We start from the raw sequence: 19,546 nt of genomic DNA on the forward strand, positions 1-19,546 counted from the left end.
AAGATTTGATAAAGTATTGCTTTGGTATTTTGCCTGACCCAGAATGTGAAAATGGTCCCTACCTGCCCTGTTCAGATCAGTAAACTAATGTAGAAAGAAGGTTGGAGGAGGAACCTGGATGTCACAGTTGTCCTAATCCCTTCCAGTCAAGAAAAGTAATGAAATGGCTGCCCTGTACTGCTTAAGTTCTGGAAAACTGACTGAATTAATGCCTTTAAGACATGGGCTAAAAAATTCCTCATCAGAAGAAATATCTAACTGTGGAGTGTAACTATAGACCCCCTGAGACACTAAACCCCAGCAGAAGGCTGAATAAATAAGGTATTAGCTATGACCAGGGACAGCAAGGCAGAGAAACTGCATAACAAGAGAGGAGTTGCTACCTCATTAGTTTCAGGTATGTACAGGCAGGCTGTAGGTAATCAGATTGTTTTAGATAAAGTCATGGGCTTAATCACTGAGATTTTTTGTAATGAGAAATAGTACAGAGGTTCATGACCTGGGTATTTGGACAGACAAAAAAGAAGGTAGGAAGTTCTTCTGGAGAGCTCTGGCCTAAGTGACGCTAGCACTGTTTGCAATTGCAGTCAATGTGGCAATAGATGAACTTCCTTTGTCTGGCAGTGATCAGGCTTGCCCAGCACGGAAAAGTTGTGATGGATCTAAGTTTCTCCAGCAGTGTGGAGATGATGACAATTTGCAGAAGAGAAAATGTTGCATCTTTATGTTCCTGCTTTTTCTCTCTCGCTCTGTGTATGCTTATGTGTTGTTTTAAAGGAAGACAGAAGTAACAGTATGAACTACTTTAATATTTTTCTTTTCATCCAAAGGGACAGATACTGGTTTTTACCAATTAAAGGCACCTAAGGTGGAGTCATTATCAATGCACATTTCCATGCATTCTAGGTGAAAGTGAAATATTGTTAAAATGAGATAATATTATTTTACAGTTCACAGATTTCTATATTTTAAAAGGTTATGGTATTCAAAAAGATATTACAGTTGAATTTAAAACTGAGATAATTTGAAACAGGTTTCTAATGCATTTAACCATTTGATGTGGTAACAGAATTCATCTTCAATTCTAACTATTTTGATTATGGGATATCTAAAGCCAAATAACAGGTTAGTCAATTTCTCTGTGTTTTGAGAGTTTGGAAATCTGATATATGTTGTAGTCATGCCTATATGGGCTTTGACTTTAGTGGGCCAATGTTGCAGTTTTTAGAAGCAAAGAGTTTCTAGCGTGGACTATCTTTATGTTCAGCAGATGTCAGAGTCAGGCTGTGGTCTTGGCTGAAGCCTCAAACTGTTGAAGTAAAAACTATGTCTATAGCAGTGTTTGGACAAGGCTTGTTATTAGTGATAGATTCGTTGAGGTCTCCAGAGGTCACCTAGTCTAGCCATCTTTGATAATGCCTATGGTAAAATAACTCAGCAAACAACAATACAAAAGCTGTTTCCTTTATTCTAATTGGAATTTCCTATCACATCTCATGTCTGTTGCCTCTCCTCCTTCCAAGAAGTATCTCTGAGAAGAGTTTGGCTTCATCCTCTCTATACCTTCCCACTAGGTAGCTGTAGACAGTAGACAGAGATATGATCTCCCTTGAGCCTTCCTATTTTTAAGAATGAATAAACACAGTTCCTTCAGACTCTCCTCACCTTTCACAAGCTCTTGGACTTGATGCACTGTGTGAAAATCTTTGGAGAACTGTTCTCTTAAATACCACAGAGAAGGGAAAAATCATTTCCTTGACTTGTTCTCAGAGCCCAGGATACAATTGCAGTGGTTGGGAGGGCACAGTGCTGTCTCGTGTTTAGTTTTTGTTTTCCAGGACCTCCAGGTCATTTCAGTCAAGACATCCCACAGCCTGTACTGTTGCATAGGACTATTATATTCCAGATGCAATATTTTGCCTTTATTGAGCTTCATGAGGTTCCTGTCAGCCCACTTCTCCAGTCTGCCCAGGTTGCTCTGAACGGTAGCCCTGCCCTCCAGCATATTGCCTACTCCCTCTCAATTTGATATTATCAGCAACTCTTCTGGGAGTGCACTCTCTTCCATCATCAGGGCCTAAGGCTGTGTTTCACAACTTGGCATAATCAGGTGGTCACAGCTACATGCTTGTGCTGTGCAAATGACTGTATGCTGATGACAACAGGATGCTCTAAAGTGTGACATGGAGATATGTAAATAATTCCTTTTGTTGCCAGCCTCTTTTGCATTGAAATAAAACATTCTAGAGCCTACTACATTGCAAATCTTCTTCATATTAAAGGCAAATCACAAATAGCAAGTAATTTTATGTAGAGATATTAGAATACTCTGAAAGAGACAACTGAGAACTAATTTTCTCCAAGGATGCAGGGGAAACTTCTAAACATTTATGCTCTCGTGAAGCTGTTGATGGCTTTTTAATCCTCTTAGAGTGAATTTGCTCTTCCTATACATGTGAGCAATTGACCTAAATGATAACACTTGCTAACTACAGTGCTACATCTGGGCGATCAAATGTTACAAAACTGTAGTGGTCTTTGGGTGTATCAACAAATAGAGGTAACCAGGGCAACCTCCAAAGAACAGTTGAAATGCAAAGAGTTTATTTCATTACCTCCCTAACAATGCCAGGTGGCAAAGACATGAAGGGACACTGTTAGGCTTAGCTCATCCTAGAGAAAAGACACACAGTGACACAGGCTCTGTTAGGTTTAGCTCATCCTAGAGAAAAGACACACGGGGACACAGGCTCTGTTAGGCTTGGGTTACCCCAGTGGGCAGCAGCAGGCAGGGCACTGCCTGCCCCAGTAAGTCAAAGGGCTTTACCATGTGCTGTTTATCACAAGACTCTGCTTTTATGACCTCTCTCTCTCAGCAGAAGGCTCAAAGCTGTCTGTAAGAGTTCCTCTACACAGGAATTCCACTCAAAACAGGCAGAGGATGAACAATATTACACATAATCAATGGAGTTTTCCCACACCAACATTCTCAGCATTCCCTGCTGCAAGGTCACTCAGTTTGAGTGAGAGCTATTCCCTCCTCTCTAAATCTTTAGGTTTTAACTCTTTTATCCCAACATTTTACCTTAAAGGACTTTTGGTTCTGTGTGTTAGTAAGATTTGATTGTTAATGTCATTAGGCATTTAGTGTACATTTTCAGAATCTTTATTTTATTCAACATGTGAAATGCTTAATCTGCCTTGATCTGATTGGATTCTGACCTAGCTCTACAGGCTGGGTAATGTGACTGTGTTCCTCAGAGGTACAGCATATATTATCTTAAATACAGTCATATTTTAGCAAGGCTTTATGGTTTCTTTTCAGCGAGGATGGAGATTCATTCATTGTATGCCATCCTGTGTATTAATAACTCCTCATACACATCAGTAATGACAAAAACACTCTTCACTGCCCCAAACCACAAAATAACTCTGGTTTTGGTGAGACATCCTTAGGAGAAATTAGTCAATTCCCTTCTGAGGGACTCCTCACCTGCTTTCCTCACTGGTTAGGACATTTCTTATTTGCAAGTATGACATTTATCCTACAGAAGCCTACATACTCAAATGGAGAATTAGCCCTCATTCATATAGAACTTATTTTTATAGAATATTGCTAAGTCTCAATGATGTTTGTTCACAGGAGGTTTCATCTAGGAAACCTCTAGGAGTGTGATTTCATTTTATTATTTCCAGTTATGCTATTATTTATTTTAACTACAGTAGGCTTTTTTGTACAGTAAGAAAAAAGTTAAAGCCTTCTTGAACAATTCAGTTCTTTGTGAGCTGCCTCTGGGGAGCCACTGCACTGAAGGAATTCATTGTATTTTTGTGATTTGTCACAAGACAAAAAACATAAAACTTCTTGACAATGCTTGTAAATTATCAAAGCAAAAATGTCGGATCCATTCTGTGCATGAGGGCTGCAGTAGTCCCATGGGTGTTGTACTCAATGTTAAAGAAACAGACTGGGATATTGACTGTGTCCTAGAAGGTATTGAAAACACTCTACATGTGAGGCCAGCTCTCTAATGACTATCAGCTTTAATTGCTGACATAGCAATCTGTTGGCTTAGTCAAGTAGGGGCTTAAAAGACAACTTCAAAGAAAAGAGTAGTTAACAATCATAAAGCAACTGCAGGGAAGCAACTTTTTCTGCAAGTGGGAGCAGCAAACATGCAGAAAAGTTTAATAAAAGTCAGAAATAACTGATGTTTTATTGAAAAGATGAGAGACTTCTTTTTTCCTAATCTGAAATAGTGGCATGACCCCCATCTCTCTGGATTTCCAGCCAACATTTGATATGATGCCCTTCAGGAATTATTCTTATCAGGGAGATTATGCCCAGAGCTGTATGGTTGAAAAGAACTGTCTCTAGGGAATTACTGCCTGGAGGAAGTTGTCATTAAAGCTCTGTAAGAACAGAATTTTTTCATTTTTTCACCTCCTTTGAAATCTTTAAAAATTCTAACAATGTTCTGCATACTAACTTTTGGTATGGTCCTTTCTCAAATGAAGTCAGTATTGCAGATTTAACTCATTTATTGCAGAGTAGGGAATCATAGGATATCAAAATTGTATTGTGCGAATTTTTGTCTCTTATCCTGAGGAAAATTCCAGATAGTGCCTGAACATTGGTCCCATATTACTTCAGGCTTTCCAAGTGACTAAAACCAAAGCTGTTATAGGGACTGACTGTTTCATGCAGTAGAAGACAGGAAGACTTGTACTTGGATTACAGTCAGGATTATGAACTCCAACTTTTCATATTTATATGTAATATGAATTATATTCATACTGCACACATACACATGTACATACATGTAATGCATATATGCATTCAATTACATTTGTAAGTGATAAGAATTATGTAGTAACAGTTTAACTCTGCACAACAGAGTCCTCATCTGTAACTGGAACTACTCCAGTACAACACAGACTCCTGGGAGATCTCTTGGCTTTTTTTCTTTTTCAAGATCTGATTACCAAGTAGTTGTCCATTCTTGGCAATAACTTCTGGTTTTACTCATCTCAAGGCTCTTCATTGTAAGTGTTGCACAAACACTGGATAAGGCAGGCCTTGATGTTAATGTTCTCATCAGAGTTCTTGAACTATGATCTACCCTGGTGCAATAGATTGTCTTGTGGATCAAGGTGCACCATTAGGTTTAGGAAAGCAATAACATATAGATCTAGTCATAATTTTTCAATTCTGTGTTGCTACTTTAGGACCTCTGAATCTTACCCCATGTTCACACATATTTAATTATTGCCAACCCAAAATGAAGCTTTTATTCTTGAATTTCTGAATATTTTTTAATTTCTGAAATGTCCCTAGTCTATCTATAAAGACTGTCCTTCTTTAAACTCTAATAATGATCATGATATCTGAGCACCAAAATTGATTTAAGAATATATGCTTTTAGGAATTTAGGATTGGGTTGAAATATTTGGATGTAACCTATGTTAAAATCTCAAACTTCAAAGTAGCTGTAGCTGTCAGTCAGACATGTAAGGAATACAGCATATGCATTTTCACAATCTTTAGGCACTGGCTTTAAAACAATTTTGCAGTTATAACAAAACAAACAACAAAAATAAGAGAGGACAACTTGTGTTCCTTTGCATGAAAGACAAACACAAGGTTACAAAGTGATTGTTGTCAGTTTGGCCAGAGTCCATATTTTAGGAAGTAGAGCACTTCTGAAAGAGCAAAAATTCCAGCTTTGCTACAGAGACAGCTCATCATATGGGTAAACATGCATGTGCTGTCTGCCTCCTGAGATAAACTGTCTCTTCAGCTTTCTCTTAGCTGTGCTCGTTTGCCATCAGTAGAGAGCTGGTGTTGCTGTAGGGAAAGATGGTAGAACCTGACATCATAATATATATATTTTATAGCATCAGAATGCTTTGATGCATTGTAACATCTGGCACAAGTATAAAGGGGTTGCTGTTACTCTAATCAAATCCTCTTGGAGCGATAACATCAGGTATGTACATACTGGTACACGAAAGGCCTCATTTATCATTTATCAGGAAACAGAAGGGAAAACCCAATTTTTATGTAAATGCAGACAAAATGTTAACATAAAGTGCTTAGTGAAAGTCTCAGTATTGCTATGGAGTATAATAACTAGCTTGACTTTTTTATTTCACTGTTTGCAATATATTATTTGGGATATTCTAACAAGTATTAGGTGTTAAAATCTGATTAACACTAGCTGGACAAACAGAATTTTTGTTCTGAAATGAAATGAAAATAAGAGTTGTCACTGGCATGTAGTAAAACAGAAGAGAATACATGGAGATTTTTAAATGTATAAAGTAGAACTGTTGAAGAATAATCATGTATTTCAGTTTGCAAGTCAAGTTGGAGCAAGGACAAGAGATGCTCAGAACAGCAGTTCTTTGAATCCAAATCACAGAAGACTTGTGCTATGCATCAAGCAAAACTGGAATGTGATCTTGAATATCTAATCAGTGTGTTGTTGGCTATTATGATGTATTTTTTCCCTCAATTTTTAAATGGTTTCATTTTTATTTTAGAACAGGACAAATTTTTGTTTTCTTACTAGTCTCCATATTTCTAGTAATTTTTTTGACTGGCCACTTCAACAGTGCGATAAGACTCACTGTGTCAGGCAGAACACTCTAATTCTACTTGGGCTGAGAAAGCATGCACTAGCCTCTGGTTCAAACAACTCATCAAGGGACTGTGATAACCTTTAAATATGGGGACACAGAATCTAATGCTGTTCAGGTAGATGAAAAGCAAGCTATCATCCTACCTCTGTTTCAACATGGATGTTAAAAGTGGCTTATTTTGCAGTCACTGCTCCAGAAAAGAGATGAAGAGCTCATTTCATAAAATGGATACTATTTATGATAGCATGACAGAAATTCCTAAACTGCAAAAAAGCCAGACAGAGGAATCTTCCCTCACTAGACACAGCACTTAACTGCTGTGAAAGAAAGCTGTCAGTACTGTCTCTGATTATTCTGATTTCACTTTCAAATTTTTTACATACCGCCTGCTTATGAATCCTTTATCTCCTTTGGCACAGAAGATGATATTCAAATAAGATATTTTTCTTTATCATATTCAAAGGTGATATTTATGGTCTAACACTGACTCTGAAGCTCCAAGTACCTTTTGTAATGTGGTTACTGAGAGAGCCTAAAGTAATTCTGGTGGCATTTACAGCCAGAATTCAGTGAAGGACAGAATGGTTACTTCTCAGGAATTTGCTGCTGCTGTCTGTCCCTGTTTAGAGAGAAAATAAAAGTGTTTTAAACTTCACATGAAAAAAACAACAAAATACGATTTCTGAAAATATTTTAGGAAAAAATAGTTCAAATAAAAATTTTTGACAATGTATGCCTTTTAAAAACCATTTTGCTAATGATATAGTCATCCTGTAGGGCACGCTGAAACTATTGTTAGCAGTTGCATTGTGTAGCAATATTCTTCCTGTTGTTTATAGCTTCATTCAAGTCCTGCTAGAATAATTGTGTGCAGTATAACATGAAATATAAAAATGCTAGTATCAGACAAATTTTAATTTTTGAAAAATGTATCATCTCAGAATCTTCTTAAAACAAGAGCACTTCATAAAGCCTCCTAATTTAATTGTCTCAAAATAACAGTTCCAAAACTGTTTTGATGATCTCTTATTTAACAGTTCATTCAACTGCACCTCAATTCTTCAAATAGACCCAATGCAAAAATCTTTGTTCTAATAAATAGTATCAAACTGTTTCAAAGACAGTGTGGTGTTTTGTATCATTCATTTTCAAGAAGTTTTCTGTTGCTTTCTGTTGAAATGTAAAGCTCCTTTTATTAAAGGACTTACACACCAGATTAAAATTTTGTAAAAAGAATACTTCAAATTTATGTGCTTTTGATTTAGCCAATAGAAACAATAAGCTTTTTTTGTCAGTCTCCTTAGAATAAGAAGATACTGACTCTGAAAAATCATCTGGTGCTTTCACCGAACCTCTGAAAGCTCTGTGTACTTGTTTCCTGTGGCTATCTAAAGCACTCTTACTTAAAATCTCTTATATACAAAGAAATGGAATGAAATGGCCTTGTACAAAACAGACTTTTGTGTAGAATAAAAAGAGTACAAAGCTGAGCAGTTTGAAGATGTTGAATAATTGGAAATATTCACCTATATACTACATTTCTTCTTTGCCATTCTTGAAGTTCTATAGACAAATAATTGGGTTTGAACAGCTGGCCCAGCTGGCCCATGAAGACAAAAGACCAAAGACTTGAACTAAAATTCCTGTTAAAGTTTTTAGCTAATAGTTCTTAGAAAGAACCATCAATGCTGAATTTCAATTATCATTTGGTTTACTTGTACCTTACTGCAAGTGCTTCAGCTCTCTATGCCTCATGCATCCTATTTAGAACCTGTGCTAATCAGACTAGGAGCCAGTGCTGGGACTCTCTGTTTTGGCATTTAGCGCATGCAAACAGACTCTAAGTAGGCACCATGCAGTTTAAAGGTATTAGCTGTCATTTGTTGTCTAACAGTGGGTGGTTTCTCAATCTGATGAATGTGTAAATGCTCTTGCAATATCTTTGCAGGCTTTCTCTTTGTAGGCTTTCATGTCATTCTTGTGGTTTCCTATCATCCACTGTACTGCAACCTTACTACTGAAGAGCTACAACTCTCAGTTGGTCTGAGGATAAATGGGTTTCCTAATGTCATTCATTTCTACTGTCACCAGTTTTATGCTTGCTTTGGGAAGTGTTACCTTCACTGACTCTTTTTATGTAGGAAAGTGTGGAAACTTCTGCAACCTTATTTATACTGCATCATTTTTTTCCCCAAACTGAATTGTCTTCTAGCATACTGAATGACCTGATTCACAGCATGGTCTAGATTTCATCATTAGCTTTGAAGTTGATCCAGTCTCTTTCAACTGCTGACCTAACCCCTTGGTTAAAATTTCTGCGATACTGGGTTTTTTTGCTATTCATCATGTTTTGCCTCACTTTAAACTTACTTCATCAGAGAGACTGACCACTAGGGACCACCAAAGGGAACCCTAGTACAGAAAAATGCATTCATAAAGGGGAAGGAAAATATGTTAATGATTTCAGGAAATTGATTATCATGTGAATGCTTATTCTGGGACAATCAATGAATATGTATGTACAATACAGTATATAAACAGGAACTGATAATGAACAGTATTTTGGAGGAGATATGCCCTGGTGCATCTGGCTGAATAAAGAATGCCTACTTTTTTATCCTACATTGGTGTTATGAAATTTCTTTGATTTTTACTGAAGCTTTGGTTACACATAGGTTCTGTTCTCTGGAGGCACACTGTTCAGCATAACACATCCTCTTCCATCTTAGCAGAATGCTTGCTTTTTTTTTTTCTTCCCTTAGCTATGCACAAACTTGCCATTTTGCCTCTCTCCAGAATCCTATCTGTGCTTTCAGACCCATTTACTGTTCTTGCTCGTTTGTTGTTTTTTTCCTCTCCAAGTTCTCCCTTCAGTCTTTTAAAGAGAACAGGTAAATTAGCCACAACCCTTCACAAAGCTCATAGCAGAGAAGATCTTTCCTTTGTCATTGGTTGAAGCTCACAGCACAATATCTGTCTTTTGCCTTTTTTTTTTATTCAGTCCTTCTGTTTTCTGATGTGAAGCTAGCCTTAATCATACCAGTTGCTCAGGCACTAGAATAAGGCCAGGCTTTGTCCTTTTCCCATCCAACTTGGATATAGCACTGGTTAACCAATCTCTCGGAAGAAAAAATGTCATGGAGCTGCAGTCTCTGTTGCACTTTAATAAGTGTCTAAGGACTTGTTAGGCATGTTAGGAGAAGATAATGTATTTCTGGGATGCTTGGAGATTTTTAATGTTTAATAATCCTACAGTGTTTAAATTGTAGATCCACTTCAAAAGATTCACCTGATTTATATTTTCAAAGCATTTTGTTCCTTCTAAAAGCCACATGAAACTGTAACAATTTTGGAATTTTTTATGCAGTTTGTGGACATGTTGTAGGAAAATTTATTGCTTTTCTCTTAAATGGGCACAGAAGGCAAATGTAAAAATCTGGCAATTGATAAGTTCAGAAAAGCTTTGGCTCACAAAGACATAATTGATTCTTATGAAATTGTAATAGATCTTCATTGGAACTTCTCAGTTCACATGGGAAAAGATCAATCCTAAAATGTGTCTGTCTAGGCTGTGATGATGTCCGGCAACAATATAATTTAAAAGATATTCATTAATATGTTTTTCTTATAGGCTGAATTAGAAAGTTGTAGTCATGAAATATACTACTTGTGCACTTTGAATAATATATTAAGCAGAGCCATCTTTCTTCACACTATTTAAACAGTGCTGTTTTGCCAGTATGCAATGTCCTTTTCAAATGACCTTTTTAATAGAACATGTTGAATTCTCCAAAAAGTCGAATTTAATTTGAAGACTTGTCTGTGCACATTGAACATACTGCCATTTTTTCCTGGAGGAAAAGTACCTTGTCGTTTGTTAATTTATGCCCTATGAGGCAAGGAGGTACAGACCTTTTTAATAAATCCACCTATGATATTAAGAATATGCACAACTCTTTATAAGATCATGTTTCAAATCAAGGCTAAATCTATCTCTACAACCCTTGCTGAAAATGAATAGCTCTGAAAGAAGCGGGGTCAGGAAAAGTAGCAGTATTTATTATAAAAGAGGAAGAAGTTATCTTAATTAATATTTGATAATACTGAACAATTAAGCTGAAAAATTTATGCATTTTACAAGAAAATAATTGTAAGGATAGAGATATGCACAGTGATAAATATGATATTATGATTTATTTTATGTATTCTAAAACAGGTATAAACTTTGTATTGGAAAAAATATTTAATGTATTAGGACTAGTCTATAAGACTCTTACTCAAAAAAAACCCAAATACAATCAGTACAGTGCATTTTATGTGTAAGTGCTCATCACTGGCATCATGAATAAATCATAATTAGATGCACTTTCCCGACTGTAGAGCATGTTAGTTTTTTTCCTGCACAAATTTCTGGAAGAAAGGTTACTATGGTGACAGAATACTAATTTGAATGATTTTATCTCAATTGCTGAGCATTTTTATTCCTGGCTTCTCCAGTATACCTTTTAATTCAAAACTATAATTTTGAAGCTATGAGAGATGTTTTAAATCCTGCTGCAATGAAATGATGACCAAAACATAAGAAGTCCCTCAAACAAATAAGCAAAGAGAGATGAGGAAAAAAAAGATGGGAAAATGTGATTAAACTTTGTGCAATAGCTGTCTCCCTCTGTAGAATCTGTTTTCTCAAAGTAAAATGACAATAAAAGGTAATAATTTAAGAGTTTCAGTATTTTGTAGAATTACTCCTGAAGAGTTTGAAGTTGCATGGCAACACACTATGTTTGAGCCTAGGATATCTTCTGGAGGTCTCAAATGCCAGGCTTTCAGAATCCAAGGAAGGTCTAATCAGCATTTCATTACCATGTCTAGTGCAACATAGAAGTGAATCTCCAGCCTGCAATTTGGTAAGTCTCAATTTTAGAGACACCTTCCCAAGAATAAAGCATCTTGGCTGCTAAGTCTTTCCACATGACTCACAAAGCTAAATATGGTTTTTATAATCATGGAGATAAAAAACTGTGAACAGCTGAGTGCTTAAAATTGTGCATTCAGCAGAGAGTTACAGACTAGGAATCTCAGAGAAGGTGCTTAAAAAAATATTGGTGACTAAAGGAGAAAAGTGGGAGATGGAAAAAATTATTTGTCTGAGCGATTCCATTTTTTATGACCTAACATACTTTATTTCTATCTGTAGAAATGCAGAAATAGAAATATTGCTTATGTGAGGAGAAGGTGAAAATTGCTGCATCAAAAACTAATTTGGCAGAGTTGCCTGTTACTGAATGATGTACATGGCATAGCATCACAATGTGCCCGGGAGGCCAAGGAAGGCGATTAGTCCTGTCTATGCAGCACTGGTTGTACCCTGCCTGTGCTGGGATAAGTTCTGGCCTTCTAGTACAAAAGAAATACGGAGAAACTGGAGTGAGCCCAGGGAAGGGCCACCAGGATGAGTGGAAGAGCATGTATCATATAAGAGAAAGCTCTGATGTGTAAGGATATGTTTCCATAACTAGAACAAAAACCTATTTGTCTGTGGGTTTTTTCCTGTAGTTGTAGAATAAGATCATTATTATTAACATTGCCCATGGATGGATATCTGTGTATATTGATAGGATCACTAATGTTTAATAAAAAAAACCCTAAATCTTAGCTCAAAGAAGAATTCTGACTTGACTGTAGCTAAAACCCAGTGTTTGGATTAGTAGAGCCAATAAGTAATACCAAATATTATTTAGGGTTTTAATTCCATAATTTTTTTTGAGAAAATAGTCACATGGACTGTCTCTTGTTTTTATAGTCATTCAGTCTTATAATTCACCATTGCTTATGTAAAACAATAATGAAAAGACAGGCAAACAGTACTAGAAATGGGAGTCCCCTTACCTGTGTAATCTATTCCTAGAATTGATCAGGAATTTGCATAAAAATTAGAGGAACAGATATATCCAATCTCTTTGAGAGCAAGAGGTTAGAAGTTCATTGGAATGCATCAGATGACATTGACAAAAAATGTTAATAAGGAGCAATGGCCCTAGGCCCTTCCCTACTTTGGGCTGCTTAGTACATGACAGCAGTCAGTTATACTTTGCATTAAAGCTGAAAGATGAAAGAATATTGACACTTAGAGTCTTCCTGATATTGCTTGTGACCAAAATTCTGTTTAAAAATGCTAAATATTGTGTTAGATTTATTACTGAATTTATAATTCTGCACTAAAATATTATTCATGTGGAAGAATACAAGGTTATTTTAACTTTGTTATCATTATTAAATCAATTATTTTCATGAATTTTGCTGTGTTGAAGCCTTGGCAGAAATTCATGACTGTTAAGAAGAAATTCTCCAGTTTTCTTCATTTGTAAACATCTGTAAGGTAATAATAGTCCTGCAAACCCACAAATGCCAATGCCTACTTCAACCTCCATCCACATAATATCTTGAAATCTGAAATTCATTAAGAATTTGTTCATAAGTAAAATAAATAGAAGAAAGATGAAAGTTTGAGAAGTCTGAGTTTTAGCCAGCAGCTGTAAAGTCTACACAGGAAAGAAGATATTTTAGTCTGGTTTTAAAATTCATGTAGTGAGATATCAACTGTACTAAAGGGCTAGATGAAAAAGTGAGTACTTACCTTCCAAACTGACAAGGTTGTGATCACAAACAAAAAGAAAGTAGGCTATTCCATCATGAGGAACAAGTTAAATAAAACTGCTCAGGAGATTACTTAAAATACTGGATGCTCAGTTTTCAACTTCTCACTAGCTCCCTTTTTGATTCATAAATAGCTTCTCTTTTTGGTCCTTATATAAAGACTTGACAAAGATGTGATTAAGTTGCCTCAAAAAAGGGATTCCCTGCAGCAGTAGTTTAGGCTGGGAAATAGCTCCGTGTTGGAGATGCAGGCAGAGTCCAAGGCAGACAAGAGGGAAGCACATTTAGCCACAAGCAGAACTTCAGACAAACATTAGCAAGTAGCTCTTTTTTCCTCTCATGATCCAGCTTCTCCCATACTGTGCAAGTTACAGCTACAGAGAATGTTCCACCTGATCTCTATCTTGCTTTCTCACAGAGATCTGCTCCATCTCTCTGCCATGGACAGGTATTTCCAGTCCTCACTGATTCCTTTTTGCTGTGCTTATTTGTTCTGCACAGTTTGATGATCCAACTACCTCAAGCTATCTTCCTGTGAAAAAACTGAGTTGTTTTTTTTTTCCTTAAGAAAAAAAGAACAGTAAAAAGAAGAAAATGTTTTCCTTCAGTGCCTGAATTCCTCTAGTTTGAGGTTGTGATTTCCAATGCTGCTACCAAGACTCTTCACCAAATGCTATCAAAACACTTTCAGATGATGTGCTGTCAGGTTGGGATTTGTTCGGACAAAATCTTAATCTCATTTCCTGAGGTAAAAGGTCCATGTCCTTTCTTTTGTATAGAAAATTATCTCATTCTTTTAAACTTTGTTGTTTTGTGTTGCCACTCCTTTGTGAAAACTGCACTTGCCAAGGAGAGTTAGCAGTTCACATGATTTTTTTTCTTCACTCCATAGACAGAATATTTAAGATGCAGGATGTGTATGAAATCTTTTTGTCACTTACTTTACTTAAGAAGATGGGGCAAGGATAATAAAAATCCCAACAACTAACCAACAAAAAACCCCCAAACCCACACCCTATGAAAAAACAAGCTGTGTGGATTGCAAGAGGGAAGATCTAAATTATCTGTATTGTATATTAGGATTGACAGCTCATTTATTGCTCAATAGTTGTTTAGCAAAGGGCTTGAATAAACACAGAATTCTTGCTATACAACACTAGAATTGGACTCACAAATCTCAGAAAGAGCAGAGAAAGTGGTTGCACTTCCAAAAAAAATCAGTATCGAGTACCATACCTTTTGGGAAAGATCTTTCTACATGTATCTAACTTTAGACCATAACTTCATGACAGCCACAATTCTAGGATCACTAACAATTGTACTTAAATCTGAATCTTCAATATTTTTTCATTTACTTTTTTTTGTGTCTGCTATTGGATTTGGATTAAGGACTGAGACAATCAGTATCACTTTTTCTTATTGTAAGTTTACATCCTATTTTAATAGATGAAAGTTAAAATGGGCTTTCTTTTGCTTAGTCTAAGTAATGCATGAATAATTGGACTTCAGACCTTTCAAGACCATTTTTCTTAAATATGTAGTCCTCTTGATTTTTATAGTATAATAGTAAAGACAAAGTAAACATAGTTGATTTAACTTGATGAATTTACTTTGATCCTTTCCTGACAGTTCATAAGACTTCATGAATTTTAGAAAAAAATTAATAATTCTATGGCAGTGATCAATTTGCTACTAGGTGGTTACAGTCAAGGTCAGCGAATTCCTGCCAAAAACATAGTCAGCAACTGCAGGGAACTTCCTCCTTTGGAGACAAAGTGATTTTGTTGTATGTACCTGGAAAGTTGGGTATAATGTGGGTTATTACTCACATCCAGCTGAAGTGAAACTGAATATTAAACCAGACAGAGGAAATAATAAAATATGTATGTTGGCTTTGAACCAGGTGGGAGTTTCTGGAACTTTCTTTTACCTTGTGCCTGTCTTTGATGGTTTGACAGGCTCTCTCTTACCACCACAGTCAGCAGTGTTGTTCTGTCTTTATTGCTCCTATCTTGCCTATTTAGGGACAGGAATTATTGTGTTCTTTAGCTTGGTGGAGGACAAGTAGAAAAATGGATAGATTAGCAGGTGTGTAGAGTTGAGATTGGGAGGGAGCAACATGCCTTCTTGTCTTTAAAATCCAGCAGATGGGAAGGTGTTTATTATTTTTCACTGAAGTGGCCAGTCTGTTATTAAAATGACTAATTAAAGTGGTCATCCAAATGCAGCATCTCACAAAGTGGTCTCTGTGTGAGCAGCACAGAGTTACTAGGCAGAAAAGTAACAGTTACTAGCCAGAAAAGTCTAACAATTTCAGACTTATGAAAATCTGGTTCAAGGAGTCTTTCCATAGAAAAACTTTTCTCATGTTTGCTATTCTTTCAAAACTGGGGAGGCAGGTTTTTAACCTTGTACATATTAGAAACATGAAACTGAATATTTTAAAAAATTTCATCTTTTTTATTCAAGGCTAACAACAAGAGTTTAAAGAGCTTCATCCATATTTCTGTCTTCTGACCCTGCACAGAAACTCCACTTTCATCTTTTCATATGCAGTTCTTTGCAGGGACAGGTAATGACAAAAAATTGTATCCACAGTACAATGCAGACTTTATTTCTCTTCCTATAATACTGATTGATGTAGGTGACAAGCAGTTCCATGACCTCTAAATAAAACTCGTGTTTACACAATTTGGGATAAAGAAAAATGGGCAGTAGCGGCATCAGAGATTCCTTGAGTCATGCACAAAGAGGGAGCAGTTGCACACACTCATGGACAAATGGATGTGTAAGAAGCTCTGGCAGAACCCATTTAGGGTGATGTACAAAACTGAGCAGTTAAGTGACAGAAAGTGAAGCCAACTCTCTGACTCCTGGCTTTGAGTGATGACTGTTTCAGAAATAAACTGTGAAAACATTGCGGACAAAGAAAGGAGCAGTCAAAAGTTTTAAATTGCAATAGACAAAAGAAGACAACTCAAACTAACTTAAGCAATTCCAAGTATCGTTGCCAATAAAATAAATGGTCCACAGGCAGGATATTTTTTTTAATAGTGAATCCTAAAGTGTGTGATTGTACTTGGTGGTTTCTTCTAAGTTTATTGCAAAATATGGCTCTAGATATATCAATATACCTCCATATTTTTAAGTTCAATGGTTATTAGGAAGGGGACATAATGAAATGTGTGATTAAAAGACTGTAGAGTTGTTACTTAAAAAGCTATACTTTTTAAGTTACAAAGGCACCTACAGCATTTGCCTACTGATAAGATTTTGCTCAATAACCAGAAATCATTGGTGCAATCATGGCAACTGCTGAGATTAGCCATCAAAGTTTGTCTAGATGCTTTTCTTTTAAGTATCTCAATAAGAAGGCTTCATCTAAGTCAGATAATGCAAGGAAAACAGGTAATTCTTTTGGTTTACATATCTGGTAGCATTTTCAAGACCAGTTTTCACTCAGTCATAACAAGTGGCCATTTCCAAGGCCTTAGAAAAACTTAATTTCATTTTATAAAGTATCTCTGCTGTTTAGAAATTCAAACCACCTAAATTCTTCTTTCAATATGAGGGACATGCTTTGTGGAGAACGGAGCAAATTGACTTTCAACAGAAATTAATTCTCTTGCACAGCATTTTCATAACTGAGATACAGAAAGGTTAAGGAATGTGTAAGCAAGTGGCTGAAAATTCATACTGAGAGTAGCTATCTGTGGTCCACAAACTGAAAAGAGGAGCAAAGCAAAGTTTCTAAAGTTAAGTATTACTTGTCGTTTTCATTAAGGGTTTGGACAGCAGAATAGAGAATGCCCTTATTAAATTTTCAGGGGAAAAAACCCCAAAAAACAAGGGCAGGAAAACTACAAGCACTTGGGAAGATTATAATGTGAAATGTTGATTAACTGGAGCAATAGAATGAATCAGACACAATGTTAATCAATCAGAGAAAGGGAAAATTCCTGCACATGACTATAATAAGCTATGTATATGCAAATGAGAAATGCTAGAAAAGGTGAAGTTCTAAAGAAGAGGACCTGCAGCTTTTAAAAGATCAACAGCGGCTTGGTGCCCTACCTTGTAGTAAAAGCTAAAAGGCTTAAACTGAACCAGAGAAAGTGCTTGCTATGCTGTGAAACTGGTTTTGGAAACACTAAGGGTAATCAAGTTCCCAAACAGTATGATTGTCACTGTAGATTTTTTGGTATACAATGACAAATAAAACACAGCAATAGTTTAAATGCTCATCAACCATTCAAATTTCCAGTGCTTCTCAGTCAAGGTGCTATTTCTTTTTAAATGCGATTCATAAATTAAACATATGTTCTCCTGGGCTGTATATAATGAAACAATGACGGATTATGAATCAGTATATAAGGTAACATATCTGGAAAAAACATTTTGTCATCATTTGAAAGATAACTGAAAAAATACTTGGATTTGGCATTTCATATATTCTTGAAATTTCTTCATATAGCGATGAAAAGTTGTGAAAGATAAAACTGGTTCATAATGCCTCTAGGTGCTTAGCACCATTGTTCTTGCACCTGTGAGTGCTGTCTACCATTGTCTAGTGTATCTGTATGGACCATAACACAAGTGGTTGAGCTATAAGGACAGTTCCAATTAGACACACAAAAAAGTTTTAGTGGAGTCAGAAGAGCTGGTTCATAAGAAAAGCCATTAGCAGAGCTTAGCTCTGAATTCTGGTATTCTAAGTCTCAGAAAAACCCTTAAACCACAAATTCTTTCTGTTCATATTATCAGAATGAAAGGTATTCTTCTGGCTTTGTTATAGAATGCTAAATTATTAACAACCACAGAACTGTGAAGAAAGATCTTGGGTAGCTGGTTTGCAACTGCTGACAAGAATTCCTGATATTTAAAGGGATATTTATAATGTTACACTTAAATGATTAATTTAGGTTAAAGATTTTTAAAATTATACTTTATAGTATCAAGCAAACTTACCTAGCAGGATTCTGGGCAACAGGATATGAACGTGAGATATGTTCTACCCTTGGCAAAGACAAGAAATTAAATAGCTGCACTGGAAATAGGAAGGAGGACCAGCCTTTTCCAGTAAACACTGTTCAGTGCTCATTTTCTAAAGGGAAGGCATTATTGCATTGGCTAATTAGAAATAGGAAGCAAAAGAAGGAAGCCAGTTAAATTTGTGTTTGCACAGGAATGGGCAGAAAAAACTCTGTAACTAATTATGGAAGAGATAAATGTTGCTCTCTAGCTGCAAAGTTCAAGTTTGTCAAGAGATGTAATTTGGACATAAAGAGTAATGACCTGGGAAAAATGAAAAAAGAACGTGTAATCGGGTCTTAGAAAAAGTTCATTTGACCCTGGAGTAAAGAACCTGAGTGATTGAGAGGATTTTTTTTAATGTTCTTGTTTCTTTCTTGGCAAACCATATTTGTATGCCAAGAGCACAATTACTTTCTTCTCTTTCCTTTAAAGGCTGATGTACAAAGTGTTCTTCACTGAACATGGAAACATTGTATATGCTGGCATGTGATTTAATGGAGAAATATTTGAGGGATTTATGAACTTTCTGGGAAGCTGCAGACAAGTATTTGAATGAATGCATACTTGCATATGCAAAAATTCTTGTGCTGCCCCTTTTTATTATGCTTCATTTAATAAAAGCATTAAGATGCATGTTTCAGTCTTAGTACTTTGAATAATAAGCAGCAATATTAAATTTCTCTTTCCCTGACCACTTCCAGGTCATGTTACAATCTGGTGACATTACCAGTAGATCAAGGAATCTTGTTAAGTTTCTAAGGTGGTTTTGATGGTGGTGATTTCATTGCCCACCTTTCTAATAAGTCCAGAAGTTTCCAATTCCTTGAAGGTGATGGAGTGTTTCCTATTATTAATCACCTAACTAGCCACATCTTAATGCTTCAGATGGCACTGGACAGGAGAGAAACAGAAGCCAATGTCCTATTAAAAGATTAACGGTTCTTTCAGTGCACCATAGTCAGAACATGCCTTTCCTGCAGAACTATTTTATTTTCCACACTGGCCCATACTCACAGGCTATTAAAACACCTGTGATCTGTTTGTCTTCTGCAAGTTACATTCTGCACACCGTGCATAACCCTTGAAAATACTCTCTTTTTGACTGCAATGGACAATGTTAAAATAAAGGAATTGAATCAGCAACATATTTTAGAACAGGTCCGTTGCCATCTGAAGTCTTAGCAGAGAAGCTTTTCTTGTCTCTTCTGAC

The sequence above is a fragment of the Anomalospiza imberbis genome, chromosome 6 (genome assembly GCF_031753505.1).
Source record: "Anomalospiza imberbis isolate Cuckoo-Finch-1a 21T00152 chromosome 6, ASM3175350v1, whole genome shotgun sequence".
Taxonomy (NCBI): domain Eukaryota; kingdom Metazoa; phylum Chordata; class Aves; order Passeriformes; family Viduidae; genus Anomalospiza; species Anomalospiza imberbis.